The 17,669-nt window shown below is 40.7% G+C and overlaps 1 protein-coding gene across 1 annotated transcript in view; it reads left to right on the top strand.

The window, feature by feature from the left end:
- LYRM9 (LYR motif containing 9) overlaps positions 1-17,669 on the top strand; it is an 80,689-nt gene that overhangs the window by 7,511 nt on the left and 55,509 nt on the right. The gene's annotated exons all lie outside the window — the stretch shown is intronic.

Here is a 17,669-nt window from a genome sequence, read left to right as displayed (position 1 = left end):
ATTGTGTACAATACATGGGCCAGTACTGGGCATATGGTAATATTCATATACTGCTGGAACTAGTGAGAACAGAAATTTGAATATTAGAAAGCCTCTCTTGACTTCATAGCTGAAAGCAGTTATGTGCGTAAATGCCCTTGAGCCCTTGTGTATATCCCTTCTTTTGACCCATTCATGCAAAAAATTATGTAATATTTCACAAGGAACAAAGCATAATAGGATACTTGTGGATCAGTCAAAGACAAGAATCTGTACAAAGGGCCTCTGAGCTGGACTATTGATAATTTACCATGTGGGTGTTTACCAGCCCACACACACCCCAATACACAACTCTACAGCCAGCAACAGAACACTGAAGAATGTAAATGCCCGGGTTATATTTTATTCATAAATCCTACTGATGCCATTAAGATGTCATAAATGCAGTGTTATGTTAATATATGCTAATTAGATTTTTTTTTTTGGCTTTTCAAATAAACATCCTGCTCTAATTAGGTGAATGGTTCCTAACATACAGAAGACAGTAAATATATTTAATACACACAGAAAATACAAAAAGGCTACAGAATTAAAGCATCTCCATATTAAAAGGCCTTTTCTCATGAAGAATAAGTTAGTTGAGGCTTCATCTCAAACTTTTTTTTTTTTGGTACAAAATTATAAGCAAATCAGTGCATCTATTAATGAAATTGAGGGGGGGGGGATTGAGTATTTTCCTATACCTTAAACAGCTTGAGTAGGAAGGTTTGTGTTGTGATGTTGTTTTGGAGCTAGTAATAAGGCACATTTCAAGAATGAAGAGACGCGGAAGTCAATGAGGCTTCATGTAGGTACAGAGATACATTTACCCATGTATATGAGTTTGCAGGATTAGGGCCTAATTCAGTTTGTCTGGGTGCTCTGGGGAGGATGTGGGTATGGACTCAGTATGTGCCCAGGAAGGTTGGGAGGATCAAAGTGGCCAAGTTAGTGTGATCAAGGACCTGATCCAAAGCCAACAAAAAGATTGACATTGACTTCAGAGTGTTCAGATCAGGCCCTAAAAGCAGTTACAGGGGAGACACAGAACTTGTTTGTTTTCAAATCATAATATCTGTAGTTATCTGCGTAGGATTTTACTCATATGTATTAATTAAATTTGTTTTAATATGACTGAAGACTTATTTTTCAGACATGGTCACCTAAGGTAGGAAGGCAAATTCCTCATTTCAAAGTTCAAATTGGAACAAAGACTGAGTCCAAAGACCTATGTGAGATTCAGCATCAGGACCCACAGATGCACACATTGTGTTGGCAGTCCCCTTTGCAGTCCTGGCAGCACAGCTTACAAGGTTCCATGCAGCTCCCTGACCATGCACCTGTAGCAAACCACACACACGATCATCATGCATGTGAGGGAGGATCAAATCCAGGACTTTCAGCACCGAAAGGACAGGCCTCTGCTATGTGAGCTAAAAGAAAACTCTTTTAACTATGAGGCGGTAGAAGGTTGTAGAGTCACTGAGGCCCCAGTTCAACAAGTTATTTAAGAATAAGCATAACCTTGAGCACATGCATAATCTCACTGAAGTCAGTGGAACTATGCTGATGATCTACACTCATTCAGAGTCTGATCCAGATTATATGATTACTCCGTGCCCATTCTGTCTGGATTCCCTTCTCCTTTTTCTCCACTTCTCACTGCAAACCACCCTGGGGTGTTTATGTGGGAAGCGGTGTGGGCTGAGGGACATACCAGCCGCCGTTTCCCGGAGCCCCCATTGGCCTGGAGCGGCGAACCCCAGCCAGTGGGAGCTGCGATCGGCTGAACCTGTGGATGCAGCAGGTAAACAAACCAGCCCGGCCCGCCAGGGGCTTTCCCTGAACAAGCGGCAGAACAAGTTTGGGAAACACTGCCTTAGATCATTATACTGGAGACATTTTACATATGAAATTTAGTTTTTACTAAATATGATATCTTTATTGCATTTTGGCTTGGAAAAAGAAAATAGATTATTCCGTTTCCTTTTAGTTTCAGTTTCCCCTATTAATTCAAAACCGTTATCCTAAAATACAGACTAAACCTTCTTGCTAATAACATTTCCTTTAACAGGTTTTGAATTATGTCCTCCCCCGCAAGAAGCCTTTTTTTCCGGCACATAAAGCCAAACATAGGAAACTGAGCACTTTGCTAGAAAGGAGAAATGTAAATGGAATTAAGAAAAAATAGTAGCAGACAAAGAAATACAAGAGAACTGAAAAAAGAGAAATAAAATATTATGCAAACTAGGGCCTGATCTTACAAATACTTATGTAGGAGTAACTCTTCTTACAGGAGTAGCCCTATTAAACTCAGTCGGACTACTCATGTGAATAAAGCTACACATGTGCATAAGTGTTCAGGGGAACAAGCCTAAAAATAAGTGTCAGCTTTTTCACTTCCTGTTATTGTTCTGTTCATGAACTTCACCCCCCACCCCCATTGCTACAGAGAAATACTCTGATCTAACTTCCATTACATCACTAATTTCATTGGAGCTGCTCTTGATTTATGCCAGGATAAGTGACATCAGAATCAGGCTCTATGCTTTTCTGAGTTAGACAAGAATAACGAGAGAAAGTATTTCTGTTACGCCCAACTCAGAATGGCACCCAAAGTAGCACCTCTGAAGTCTTCTTGTGTCAACTTCATTTTGAAATAAGTTTGACTGATAATGGGGAAGGCCTTCAGGCAGGTTCAACACATAAATATGGTTTGTTATATCAAGGGAGAGGTGGGGGAAACCATTTAAATCAACAACTATGTTTATGCATACCCAGATGAATCATTTATAGTAATTAAATTATTCTTGACATAATATTGGTAAGGAGCGGTGCTTGCACATTGTAATGTAACCATTAGGTACACATAAGGCCCATTAGGCAGAAATGACAAGTTGTATCATTAAACAAGCCAGAAATCTCTCTATGCACAGTAAATGCCCATGCTTGTAAGCACATTCCTCCTCAAACCAGCACTACCTTCTACCACCACGGTGACCCAGCAGTCTGTACTCTTGGAAGTACCTCTAGGCCATGGGAATATAGAGCCTGCATGCCACAAACAATAGCAGCATATTATAAAAACTGCCTTGAAATCCTGAGCACAAGCCAAACGTCCTGCTTGCTATGGTACCATATCACCCCAAGGACAAAAATTGGCTTTATCCTGCTCGCATTAGAACCAATGGGATTTTTCTCTTACTTGGGAGCGCTCTACAAAGTACAAATGAATGCGTGGGCAGACTCAGAGAGGCGCTGGATTATTGTGCTGATACCCTAGAAAAACAACATAACTTGCCACAGGAAAAACTGACTACATTACTACTACCATTGCCAGCAATTACTAATCATGAGCAGACATTTGCACCTCTTGAGTTTATCAGTGCAAATGCTTCATTGGATTCCTGAATTTACAGGATGTGAGAGAGTGGTCTCAGATTACAGGCAGTTTGAACCGACACCATAGTTAATACTATGTAGGATTTATAGAGCACTTTTCATCTATAGATCTCAAAGCACAGTAAACCGTATATTACAGGTGGGAAACAGATAGAGATTGTTAAGTGACTGTGATGGGATCCCTATTGCCTAGTGGAATTTTGAGTCACCAATCCCAAGTGAGTAATCTATAGTAAATGTGCAGCTAAAAAGACCTTTCCTTCTTTATTATTTTTTTTTCGTGGCAATATCAGTTCAACAACAGAAATCTCACCACGCTAGCCACCCAGGTTCTAGGAATTTGTCGCTGTTCTCAGGCAAGTTGAACTCAGTTGACCTTCAGCTTTGTACCCCACAGTGCACCTAAAGCATGGAATAGCGGCAAACACTTGCACTGCCTCTTGTGTTTTATTACTTAAAAATATCGCTAGTTCTTTGTGGCCATGCTCTCCTGTGTGAGCTAAAGTACTTTAGCTGAAAATAGCACAGGGCCAGATTTTCGGAGGTTATAAATCAGCGTACCTCCTTTGAAGTCAGCAGAGCTATACTGATTTATCCCAGATGAGGATCTGGTCACCAGTGTTTTGTGTCCCTTGCCTGTAAGTAGACAAGAATGGAATTATATTCTCTTAGGGCCTCATATTGCAATCTCATTCAGGCAACAAGCTCAACTGATACTTGTATAAGTAAAGGCTATAGGAGTCTAGTTCTCTCAGCCCATCAAACACTGGGATCAGAGTTCACTGAACTGTCACTTACTCATGGTGCTGTTGATCCTCTTGTTTTCTTTCACATATGTACATTAGCAGTGGATTGTATAATTAGCACTGTATGGCACAGTTATTTTGTTACAGTGTTCTTATACACACATGCTGGGTGCATTGTGAGGCATGCAGCTGAAGGTTGTGAGGTTTAACACTAGAGACAAGTATACATGACACTAATCACACACTTTGCACCTTGCGAATTTATTTTGGTTAGTCCTGAACACAAGCATAGTCACTTAATGCCACCGCTGAGCTTTTGTGTCATCCAATCCATTTTTTCCCTCCATCCAAGTCTGCTTGATCAGAAAAGATAAAGGGAGGATGAAAGTTGGGAAATGGTTAACATTTATATGTTACCTGGGCATTACTTGTTCAAGTGGTTTGAAGATCTGTTTCTGTGGTTAGACAGACATCAATCATTACGGTGTACATGGAGAATTCCGTTAGTTTAAGAGCCCTTGTTGATATTTTTCCACCTGAATAGGCAGCCACCTCTGGGTGTTTGATTTCCTGATGGCCTCGGGAGAATCCCTGTCAGTGTTTAGACTTGCTAGGAGAACCTAGGAGCAGATACATGTGCATTATTTTGGTTAAAACATCTGCTGTCTTTTCAGAGAACGTATGCGGATGTGGATAAATTGGAGAGAGTCCAGCGAAGGGCAACAAAAATGATTAGGGGTCTAGAACACATGACTTATGAGGAGAGGCTGAGGGAGCTGGGATTGTTTAGCCTGCAGAAGAGAAGAATGAGGGGGGATTTGATAGCTGCTTTCAACTACCTGAAAGGGGGTTCCAAAGAGGATGGCTCTAGACTGTTCTCAATGGTAGCAGATGACAGAACGAGGAGTAATGGCCTCAAGTTGCAGTGGGGGAGGTTTAGATTGGATATTAGGAAAAACTTTTTCACTAAGAGGGTGGTGAAACACTGGAATGCGTTGCCTAGGGAGGTGGTGGAATCTCCTTCCTTGGAAGTTTTTAAGGTCAGGCTTGACAAAGCCCTGGCTGGGATGATTTAACTGGGAATTGGTCCTGCTTCGAGCAGGGGGTTGGACTAGATGACCTTCAGGGGTCCCTTCCAACCCTGATATTCTATGATTCTATGATTCTATGATTCTATGCCCGTGATTTGTTTCCTAAATCTGAGGGACACTGATTTGGATTACAAAAGTCCAGATGAAATGGTACTTCGCAAACCGTACATTTTGAGAATCACTTTAAATATTTCTATATTTGAAGGCAGCTGTTTGTTTCCCTTTAGAAAATAAACTTGTGTTGTGCTGCCTACGAGGGAAAATAAGGTATTTAAGGCACATATCATACATTGGCTGCAGAAGTTGTAGACAGATCATTATACTATACATCAACCATGCTACCTAGGTATTTATGTCATGCATTTTGGTATCTGAGCACAATATGCTTCAGACAAAAGTGCTTTCCCAAGGTTTTGAATTATTTGTGGGGTGGGTACTGGCAGTATCAATATATTTCTCTTGAAGGCATTAGTCTTACCCTTCTTTGCAACTCTGCTGAAAGGCCCTCTATTAGGCCCTGATTCAGTAAGGTTAAGCTTCTTGCTGAATTGGGTCCTGAAACAGAAGATGTCAAAAGTTGGTCTGAAATATGATTGAGCTCAAAGAGCCATTATGCAATTCCCTCTCCAGTGTATTAGCTACAGTACATTAACACTTTAAAATAATTCAGAAAATGAGATGAAAGCAACCGTCCCTCACCCTAAGGCTTGTTGTAAGGGTAAAAGAAAGAAATTATGTTTTGCAGTGTAAATCTAGAAGCATTCAATAGTCTTTCAGAGGGTGGGGGTGGAGTTGGGGGGGGGCTTTCTTGGCTGTTCCTATTTCCCCAGAGCCCCTATTCTTCATGAAGCAGTAAAGATGGCTATAACACAGCTAAGATACCTACCTGGTTAGAGGAGTTGAGAGTAATCTGTATAGGAATAGGAAAGCCCAATACATCTGAAAGACTAACAGAACTGAACCTCAGCCCAATGTGTGAATAAAATTTTTTCAGATCCGTAAATACAGGGATCATCTTTTTTCTTGCACTCTCCTGAATGATAATTGGAAAGTGAAACTGTCTGGAAACAAAAATGAAACTGACCTGGAAAGAGGGTTGAAATTCCTGAAGCAGTTTTTTCATCATAAAATGGCCTTTAAAAACAACAACAAAACAAGAAAGAAAAAAGAAAAATGTCTCAAAAATAATTGACATTTTCAAAAATTTTCATTTTTTGTGAAAATGTCCATGACATTTTTAACTGAAACTTTATCTAGAACATTATCAATTGTTTTCATTTACTGAAAAACCCATTTCATTCAACAAAAAATGCTGATAAACACTGATAACATTTTTTTATAATAATGTCTATAAAAACGTTGGGAAAACTTTTGAAAAAAGTGGAAACAACTTTGCAATTTTGAAATCTTCCATGAAATTTTTAAAATTTTTCAACCAGCTGTACTGACCTATGTATATTTATTGTGTAAGTTGAATGAGTTGTATAAATAATCAGCATTAATGGTAGAAAGAAATTAGATTCTAAACATTCTCTCATATTTAATCATTTCAGGTTGTATTGATAATATAATATGGAAATTTTAAGAAGTGTGATTCTTAGCTTGAGAGTGTTCCTTTAAGAGCTACCTTGGCTAGATAAATGAGCTACCTAGTAGAAGCTTTTCTCTAGTTCATCTTGCGGTTATAATTTATCCTTCAGGCCTGAATTTCTCATATCAAGATAACTAACAGCGATACTCCCTTCTGGAGATTCACATCAATTACTTATACATCATTCATCTCTGCAGCATTGAAGGATCAGTCAGTTGTAAGAATGATGTTTCTGCAAACACCAAGGACTCTGTTTTTTGAAAGAAACAGCATCCATGGCAGCATATTAAAAGATGGGAAATGTGTAGATTTATACACACACATACAGAACCAGGTGCTTGCTTCAAACAGCCCCTTTTGGGATGTTAAATGTCTTTGCCCACAGATCTCGTAAACAATTTATGAAGGATCTTATTCTTATAGCTAAGCAGATTTCTCAAACAATACTAAAGCCAAAAGGGAACTATGTGTCATCCAGAAGAACAAGAGAGCTCTCAGAACTCACAGCAGCTGGGCTCTTAGCTGATGCAAAAATCTAAGTGCTTTTATGTCCCCCATCACTGCAGTGTCTGAGTGCCTGATGCCACCATGATGGTACCAGATGCCATATAGATAGTGTCCTGCTGCCTTAAAACCCCACGTGTATCCTGGAGGGGAGGGTCTTGTCTTTTCCCCATAGGATTAATATCAGTCCATGGAACTCGCCCTTCAGGGAATGTGGAATTTTAAGGCTCTCTAGATAGCTATGATGTGATCTCAGAATCTGCCTCTGGAGCTAACGAGGAGGGAGCCATCCAAAGAGAAAGCCACAGTCTAACCTAACTTTGTTGGATAGATATAGTTCAGAAGCTAGCCACTGTAGCTTCATATTCCATCATATGTGAGAAGCCATTTAGTCTTCTGGAGAAATAAGGGAGAAAAGTAGCAAGAAGAGGAAGCAATAGCCAGTTACCATATAAGAGCTTCACTGTCATGTAACTAACTACTCCTTTGTGTAGATGTAAGTCAACTAAGCACATTATCCAGTTCTGGCTACTATTTGTGCACATGACCTGAGCTGACATGTGTGTTGATGTGGCCCGAGTAGTGGCTACAGCCTGCAGAGGTGATGGGTCAAAATTAAACATTAGATTTAGGCTCCTAAATCCTTTAGCCACTTCTGAAAAATCTCCCCCAAAGTGAAAAGGAACATGACAGGCACTCAACAGTCTAAAGTTATGTAAAAAGGTCTTTATTTTGAAAAGGAACCAGGAATCCTATACAATTCCATTTCAAAGCCACTCGAGTCACATGGACTTAATAGTTATTATGGAACCCAAAGTTTTGGAAAGTTCAACAATCTACAAAGTGATCTCCTCCATAGGTTGATGCTCTGAAAATTGTCATCCTAGCATATTAAGCAGATCAGGATTAACTCTCTTGGTCATGTCCTCCCTGATGTTAACCCTACCTCAATGACAGCAAAGGGTGTTAGTGCAATGGAGCAAGTTCCTGATTAGAGGTACATTACCACCAACTAGATTGCACAGATATTTTTGCAATTGAAAGGAGCTTTTGCACCTGTTGCAGCATGGGGCAAGAGCTTAAAAGATTTAGGATGTGGCATGGAAGGGTGAGAGAAAGGATCATTTTGGTTTGGCTGCAATGGTGAATCGGTGTGCATTCTCCACAGTGCTGCAGCCTGGGTGAGAGTATGCATCACTTTTTAAAATATTCCAAGGTAAAGGAAGGGAAGCAAGGTCTGGTAACTAAAGCACTGGAGGTAAGGAGATCAGTTCTATTATTGGCTCTGCTACAGACCTACTCTGTGACCATGGGCAAGTTACTGAACCTCTCTGCCTTGGTTTCCCCATATGTAAAATGGGGAATACTTATCTAGTTAACAGTATTGACCTAGTTCATAGGCTTGTTGTGAGCCGTATTTCATTAGTGATTAAGAGCTTGGATAGAAGAAGATTATATATATATATATATAAGCAAGGTAAAATAAAAGCTAAATGAGCCACTCAATGGCCTCTGAGTCAGCAGTGTTCAGCCTGAGAAAATGTCCAGGGAGTCCAACATGGAAACAGCAACCATCCAGGACATGTAGAGCATCCTCCACAGCACCACACATACACAGTGGGCAGCCTGGATGCCCCAGGCATGGTTGGTCTTGGCGCAAACCACACCACACGTGAACCTATTAAGTTGGCTCCAGAGGTTGCTGGGGAGCCTAAAGCCAAGTAGCCATTCATCCAACCTGATGTTGATGTAGGAGTTCCTATTAGTGGCAGAGGCTCTCTCCCATTCTGTCTGCCTGAGCTGTAGATGTTTTCAGCTAGCTGGAAAGTTTGCAGCACTGTCCAAATGGAATTTCTGCTATGCAGTTGATGGAAGGGTGCATCCCATATATCAGTGAACAGTGGCAAGGGTGGCATTTGCTGTATCATGATGATCAGTTTGTTGGCTGCATTCTGACACTATATGTTAGGTGGGGAATGTTGGCTAGGACAGTAACCATACCAGTTTTGTTGGCTTCAATGTGTCACTGATAATTTTTATGGTATGATTAAGCTGTGTATCTAATAATCTAGTGTGGGCAGAATTGGGGCACAGTATTCGCCAACTGCATAACGGAGAGTGAGCCTCAAACTACTCAGTGTTTACACACTGGCTTCTCGGGTAGAACCTACCAGTGTGAAGGAGCTATGAAAGTACAATTTATTACTAACACATCTTAAATTTTAGACATTTTTGCAAAGTTCCAGAGCACAGTACATATTAAAGGTTAACATTCCACAGCGTGGCACGTAAGTGCTGTGAAATATAGTCTCACCCAAGGACTTGCCCATACATGCAATTATCTGAGTGGTACCTGCAAATGTGAGGTTTATATGGAGAGCAGGTTTTTTAGGTGTGGGGGTTTTGAAGGATACAGTTTAGGATGAAATAATCTGAAATTTTGTCTGGAAACCCTTTTAAAGTTCCCTTTACTACCTTTGAACCATGTGGCTCAGAGGGAGTGGCTACAAAGCTCTCTAAATGCTGCATGCAGGGTAGAAATAAGCTTTTTGCATTAATCAATTATAATAATTATCCTCCTAAACACATGCTTGGTAAGATATGAGAGCCTTACAGAGATTGATTAGACTAAAATAAGCACCTAATTTGCATTTTTCTGATTTTCCTCCACTCCATTTGTCCCCATTAAGGCGCCTGCTCTACAAAAGGACAAATGTTGAAAAGCACATTTAAGAAAAATGTCATGTTCCGCAGCCACCTGTTAATGCATTGATCCTTTACCTCAAATGCCCTTATGAAAGCCTCTGACAGGAAAAACTTGTCTGTCTCTCAAGGTGAAAACTGCAGGGTAAAGTTTTCCACTCTTGGCAGAGGACGATTAACCCTTAGGCTCCCATAAAACTAATGCCCTATGGAAAAGTGTACGTATGAATGTTTAAGGAGAACTTATCTGCATCTAAAAACTAAATAAGCATAGAATTTATACATTTAAAAAGTTAATAAAAATGGGAAATGAAACATTAAAGAGCCAGTACTAATAAAATTAAGTAGCTAAAAATAAATAGTCACAGACATTTTAGGCTGGAGGGGAAAAATACCATAACACAATGTAATTGTTCAAGACAACCTATAGTTGGCCTGATCTTGAGTGAGTCAGTTAGAGTTATGAATGCCCAGCCCTTCACCTGGGCTCCAATCCAATGCCCACTGAAGAGAATAGACTCCCATTGACTTTAATCGGCATTGGACTGGATGATTATTTGTATATACCATAAATGCTATTTAAATCTTCAGTGGTATGCATGCAAATATATAGCTCCCCACATAGCAATATTTGTCTTATAGATTATAGTAGCATTGTCAATAACAAACAAACCAGGCTATGTCACTGCATATTTGCTATCAAGAGTAGCTAAACGTGCTCTGCATTGTATCCGTTAGTCAGATAAAAATTGACTAGATCTAGAACCAGGGTCAGATTAACCAGATCACAGGAAAATAATGGTTTGACCCTTCATACATCCCTCCAACTAAACCTTAATTTGAGCTTCTGTGATGCCATTTCCATCTCCCCTCCCACCCCCCAACTCCTCAAAATGGCAGTGTTCTTTCACTTTCAGCGTATCCCCAGCTACATCCTTCTTAACCTGCAATTCCTAAATTGCCCCTTCTGGCCCTACCTTACAGTCTCTTCTCACAACCTTGCCCCATATATTTTCAGATCCTACTGATATTCCAGCTGCTCTCACAGCCTCACTCACCACTGAATTTAAATCTCTTATGCTGTGAAGTGCATAAAGAATGTACACAAGGAAGCACAGTGCAGAGAGAAAGCCAAAGCAGATTCCACCCAGGAGGCCAACAGCTGGGGTTGCCAAGAGCTGCTGGGGTCTGCAGTTGAATGTACAGAGACAGAAGGAGAAGGGTAGAGAGACAGGGTAAGGCAGGGCGTATTGGATTCTTCAAGAACTATTGAGGAACTAGACTAGGTCAGATGATAGAAACAGGGGTCAGAAGAAACTTTTCAGGTTCTTTGACCTTCTAGCAGTGGTTCCTCAAATGGGGGTTGGGGGGAAATCAATGAAACGAAGCTTCTGCTGTTTACTTTGATTGGATTCAATGTAGCATAAGTCAGAATCATTGCAGAATTACTGCTAGTGCAACTTTCCTGTACTTATTTGTGCCGCATCAGAGGCAGACAGCGTGTGTCAGCCGACTAAAACACATGGCTGTGGATGTGGTTTCTCACAGCTGCTTAATGTCCCATTTTTCCCTAGCAAGCATCCCACTTTCCAGGGGTGAACTCTGTTACTATAAATATATATATAGTTAGAGAGAGAGTTATATCTGGATAATGGAGGGAACTTCAGAAAGATAGACAATACCTCATTTCCCCTGGGCTGGATATTGCTTTTAGCTCATGTTTTTGCAGACACTTCATGAATGGAGAAGAGAAAAATGATTTCTAACCATACTTCAATGGACTTTCAAATATATCAAAGAGTGGCTCATAAAGATATACAGTAGTTCATGGATACAAAATTTCTAGACATTTTATGGCTAAAAGATATAGACAAAAAGCATCCATGATGACTAAAATGCATGCTTCTGGTCTTCAGTAAATCCCCTTTCACTCCTGGTTAGCTCATCAATGGACCTCAGAGACCTCAGAGAGATGGAATAGAAAAGACAGGGCTAGGGCTAGCTGACTTTGACTACACTTTGCCCTTTCCAGACACTGCTGTAGCTGCACTGATAAACCCCTAATGCAGATGGGTAAAGCCACTGTTTGTATCAGAGGAGCTTACTCTTGCTTGAAACCAGGGTAAGCAGCACTGGTGTGAATAACGTGTCTACACTAGGGGTTTGCATCAATGTGGCAGTCCTAATGTAATCATGGCAAATCCCTAGTATACACAAGGCCCAGGACTATGTACAGGTAATGCAAAGGCGACAGACAGGTTGGAAATCCTGCACCTTATCTCAGCTATATCTGGAGTTATTCTGTTGACTTCAGTATCAACTTCCCATCCGTACTGTGACTATAAAGCCCATGGGCCAGATTATCAGTTTCCACCAGCTGAGACTATGATGCCGAATTTAAATATTCCTCTTACTTGTTTTACTAATAATATCTCAGGGCCTGATCCTGCAGAGACCAACTACTGAGTGTGAATGGGCCTATTAAAGTTACGTAAGGGCCCACGAAACTAGCTCTATAGCTTTGACTTCCCAAGCTTTCATCTCACCTGCCTTGGTGTCCAGGGTGCAAGTGAGGGAGAAGCTCAGGATAGTGGACCAAGTATAGGTCTGTGCAAAGCTGGACCAATGATGCGCTTTTCCATTCAGAGACTGATAAATCTGTCAGATGGTATTTTAGTCACAGGCACTGGAGTTGAACAAGAGCAATTACATATTATCCAGTGAAAATGAAGGACCAGATTCCCTGCTGATGTAACTCCCTTGAAGTCGATGGAATTACACCACAGAGAATTTTGCTCACAGTACCTTAGGGGGACGGGTCTGATAGACTTGAATGGCTTTTATACATTGACGTATTCTTTAAAATCTTCTATCCTTTGGTTTATATGCGGTCCAAAGAAACAAGTTAATAGGATTTAGGTAGAGTAGGCAAACAAGCTGTTTGGGGGGTACAGTGGTTACTGAAGTACCCACTCAATACCAGACTCAAGCTGTATCTGCAGATAGCAGATTGTACTGGAAGGAAAGCCTTGGGTATAATCAACCTAGAAAAAACAAACAAGAGTGTGATGTGTTGCCCACCTTTAAGGTGCCACCTGATGTCCTGGGATGCCACTGAGCCTGCCTGTTTCGCCAGCCTGAGCCCCCTTTATCCTGTCTTGCTGAGACAGCCTCTTAAACCTCCTCCAGCACACACACAGGGAGGGCCACACCCAGCTGCAGAAAGACACAGACACTGAGATTAGCTCTGGGAAGACTCATCTTAAGGGACTTGCCCCAGTACTCGGGCGCGCACCTCCCTTGGAGTGAAGACCCAAAGGTATATTGTCTTGTGCTGTATAGAAAAATCTGCACAGCGGAAACTCATAAAAATTCACCCTCTCCCTCAACGTGAAGAGAGATATGTACAGCTGCTTCCTGCCCCAGATATGGATTGCACAAAACTGGGTTATGTTATAAACAAGAAATAAGTTTAACAACTACAAAAGACAGATTTTAAGTGATTATAAGGGATAGCAAACAGAACAAAGCAGATTACTGAGCAAATAAAAGAAAAAGTGCAAACTAAAGAAACAGATTACAAAATGTAATTTCTCACCCTAAATGTTGAATTAGGCAGGATGCAAAGATTCTGTAGCTTAGAGTTCCAGTTATCTCTTCTTACAGACTGGATCCCTGTCTCAGTCTGGACTCACCCCTGCCTTTCCCCTCAGGTACTTTCAGCAGTCTTTCTTCTTGGGTAGGCCACGGAGGAGAGTTCAGATTAACCATTCCCCCACCCCAAGCCTTAAAAAGGATTTACCTAAGGTGGGAAAACTTTGTTTGATTCCCCATCCCCCTACAGAGGAAATGAACCAGCAGTGTCCAAGGTGGTATTTTGGATTAGGCGACAGAACCACCTGCCCTGGTGGTGTCACAGCTATGTCCCAGGACACCTCTCGGGAAGGAGAGAGATTAGTATCTTCACCGTTCTATTGTTTCTTCTTAATGGGCCATCAAGGCTGTGATGGCCGGTTGTCTAGTGGGTGTCTCCCAAATACACACACAGCTGTAATTGTTACATAGTCCATATTCCTCACTTTAGATACAGAAATGAGACACGCATACAAATTGGATAATCACATTCAGTAAACCTTTCCAATGGTATCTTACAAGAGCCATCTTGCATAAAGTATATCTTAGTTGTGCCATATTTATATCATAATCATATTTTTATGAAGAATATGGGGTGTAATGACCCCGCAATTTCCATTGTGTTGAGCTGAAATCAGGGCATGTAAGATTGTTCATATCTCAGTGAAGACACATAGGCCCTGATTCTGAAGGCTTGCCTACACAAGAAAGGGTTTGTCATTATAGCTACACTGGGAAAACCCTCCTGATTCAGATGGTGTTTTTGCTGGTGCAGTTTATGCTAGTTCCCCAAGTGAAATAAGTTATACCAACAAAAGCACTATCTTGCCTTGCCTACACTAGGGTTTTGCTGGTATTAAAATGTGGTAAAAAAGAAAATCACCCCCGCCCCCTCCAAACAAAATTACTATGCTGGCAATAGTTTCTAGTGTAGACAGGCCTCCGTTAGTCCATTCCTGAGCTGAGCAGAGGAATGGAGTAAGGTGCAAAGGTGGCTTTAAGCTATGTTTGTGATGCCTGTATTCTGGGGACTTTCAGAAGCTGACACAGGCCCTGGTATCAGAGCAATGATCTTCAGTGTGGTGGGGCACACATCAGCCAACAACTTTAAGGAAAAGTAACAGGGCCTGAATCTGCTCAATTAAGCCAGTATAGATCCAGAAAAACTCCACAGGTTTCAGGGGCATTACTCTGGATTTACACTGGTGTAAGTGAGAGTAGAATTTGTCTCTGCCGTAGAACGTACTAGAGACAGACATAGAAGGGGGGGAAATACATTTTAAAACAGCTGATTCTCTTTCACTGATGCTTAAGACAAAACTCATTTGAGAGGATTATTAGCGAAGGACAACTGTAAAGACAAAATGATACAGGATCTCATTAAAATGAAAATGCTGAAATAAATGGGTAATTTGGCATTGATTCCACTCCCCCACCCCTCACTCTGAAAGCCATTTTGCATTAAAAGTTACATGGCTGCAGGATGATGCTCCAACATCTGTTATTGCTGAAATAAAATGATTTGCTTGGGGTTTTTTTTCTCCTCACATTCTTCTAACATCTGCATGTGTAGCTCTCTCCTGTATATTAATCATTTCCAACATTGATTGCTCATGTGCTAGAATAATGCATCAAAGAATATGGAATTCTGTCTTCATTTAGGCAACTGAATATTTTGGTCGGAGATTAAAGTTTCTATATTTCTATCCACCTACACTGCATGCCAGGTGATTATTGTTTACGAAAATGAACCTGGTGGGTGATATAAATCCCTATACAGAGGGCCCACATCCTCAGAGGTATTTAGGCACCCAGTGCCCACTGAAATCAGTGGGATTTAGCTGCCTAAATACCTTTGAGGATCTGGCCTCAGACTCACGGGCTCACACGAGACATAAGGGGCGCACAGGCCTTAAGCTGGTCCTTTTCATAGAAGTTAATTGCACCTTATATGATTAGAACAAAGCAAATAATTCACATCCTTCTCTGCTCTCAGAACGCTTGCAGACAGACTGCAATTTCCTTAAACATACTTATTGCTGAAAGCATTCAATTTTAGTTGTTGTTGAACTCTATGGATTGAGCCAATCGACTGCTTGAAAACAGTCCTCTGTGTGTCTCAGCTATTCCTACTTTTTCGGTTAGCTGTGATTGGTCACATAAAAACCATAGTATTGGTTTGCTGTGATTAAACATTTCTGAAACAAGCACTTGCACATGACAATTTAGAATTCTGTTTCCCCTGAACGTATTTGTGAGCGTGACTTTAAAATTCACTCTCTGCCAATATTTGCGCCAGTAAAACTCAGCAGAACAAATGTTCGCAGGAAGCAAATGCAAAAAGTTCACACTGGGTCTGAAAATAAATCATTTAAAAAGTCAAGTGAGTAGCTGCAAACATTTATTTTATTATATGTACCAGGCTCTAGTTATGATGCATTTTAGTGTTACCTTCCAACCTCCAAACTATGGCCCTGATTCAGAAAAGCACTAAGTCCATCCCTATTCAGAGAATTAAAATTAAGCATGTGCTTATGACCCATTGACTCCAGTGAGAAGGAAGCAATTTCCAATGAGAAGTAAAACCTTTTATAAATAAGGAGGCGTTATGAATATAAATCTATATTTTTAGATTTATTTCAAAATACTGCAAAGGGAAAAGAATTGTGGTTCTATTTGCCCTTGATATGCATTTATAATTGCTTTTGGCCTTTACAATTGTTTTCTAATCTGTGCTTGAAGTCAGAAAACAAAAATGAAAACACTAAAACTATGGATTTTATTTCAGGAATGTGCTGAAAAGTATTGGGTACACAAAAGAAGGTCTATAGTATAGTAATTCTGCATGCAAAAATAGAGTACCCAGGGTGCACAGCAGATGGTTTCAAAGGAAATCCTCGAGAGCTAGGATTAAAAAGCAATTTCCAGCAAGTTTAAAATGGGTCTCCATATTTGGGTCACAGAAATTAACTCTTTCAGTGTGAGCGATGGGAGTCTTTCGTTGGAGTATCTGTCCATAAAAACTACCAGCATGCCCCATGGAAAAGGAAAATTTAAGGGAACATGAATTTGTGTTGACTCCATTTGTGTTTTATCATGCTTTATATACACACACAACAGTCACACTCAGGCTCAGGGTAAAGGATTGCACACGTGTGTGAAAGGCAATTCCACATTTTCTGGAACTTGAATACATTATGGAGGGATAGTTAGGGATTGAAGAAAAATCGTTTGGATGCTAAAGAAGAGGAGACATGGTGCCATGCAGATACTCTTCCTGGCTGCACCAGTTCAAGTCAGTGGCTTGACGTGACTGCCAACAGTACGTGTCTGAACATACAGAGAGTTCAGTCTGTTTCAGTTAGAAGTGAGTTAATGAGGAGATGCAGATCAGCCGGGTGCTTTGTATTCTGAGGTCAGCAGAAGATACTGGGCCAGTTCCTTAGCTAGCGGCTCCACCAAGATCACTGAATCTACACTAGTTACACCCACTGAGAATATGGCCCACAACAGATTTTAAAATAGGCCTAATTAGGAGTCTGATTCACTTTTTCACTAAAATAGTGTAAAGCTCCAGCAGCGTAAAGGAGCCTTAAAATGGATGTAAATTACTCTTACATCCCCTTTAAGGCCCCTTTTATGTTGCTGTAGCAATGTAAAGGGGCCTAATCTAAATGAAAATTGGGCCCTAGACACCATTCAGTACTAAACAATTAAATGTAGCAACTGATATTGTTTTATCTTGTCCATAAAAGTAAATCAGGCATATTTTGAACAGAGCTGGAAAGTTCTCTGAGCAAAGGTGCCTGACGGTTTGCTGAGTAAATTATAACAACAATTGCTGGTTTAAATTTCAGCAGGGGAAGGAGTTAATTGCATTGCACTTTGGCTATTATGTAAGCTACATGTTAATAACAAAGGACAATGTAGTCCTGAAAGGGCATCCTAAGTGTCCTGATGGGATGACTAACTGCAGGTGTT

This window comes from Eretmochelys imbricata, chromosome 17, assembly GCF_965152235.1.
Source record: "Eretmochelys imbricata isolate rEreImb1 chromosome 17, rEreImb1.hap1, whole genome shotgun sequence".
Classification (NCBI taxonomy): domain Eukaryota; kingdom Metazoa; phylum Chordata; order Testudines; family Cheloniidae; genus Eretmochelys; species Eretmochelys imbricata.
The sequence above is the reverse complement of the archived record's forward strand: the minus strand, read 5'-3'. Positions and strand labels throughout refer to the sequence as shown.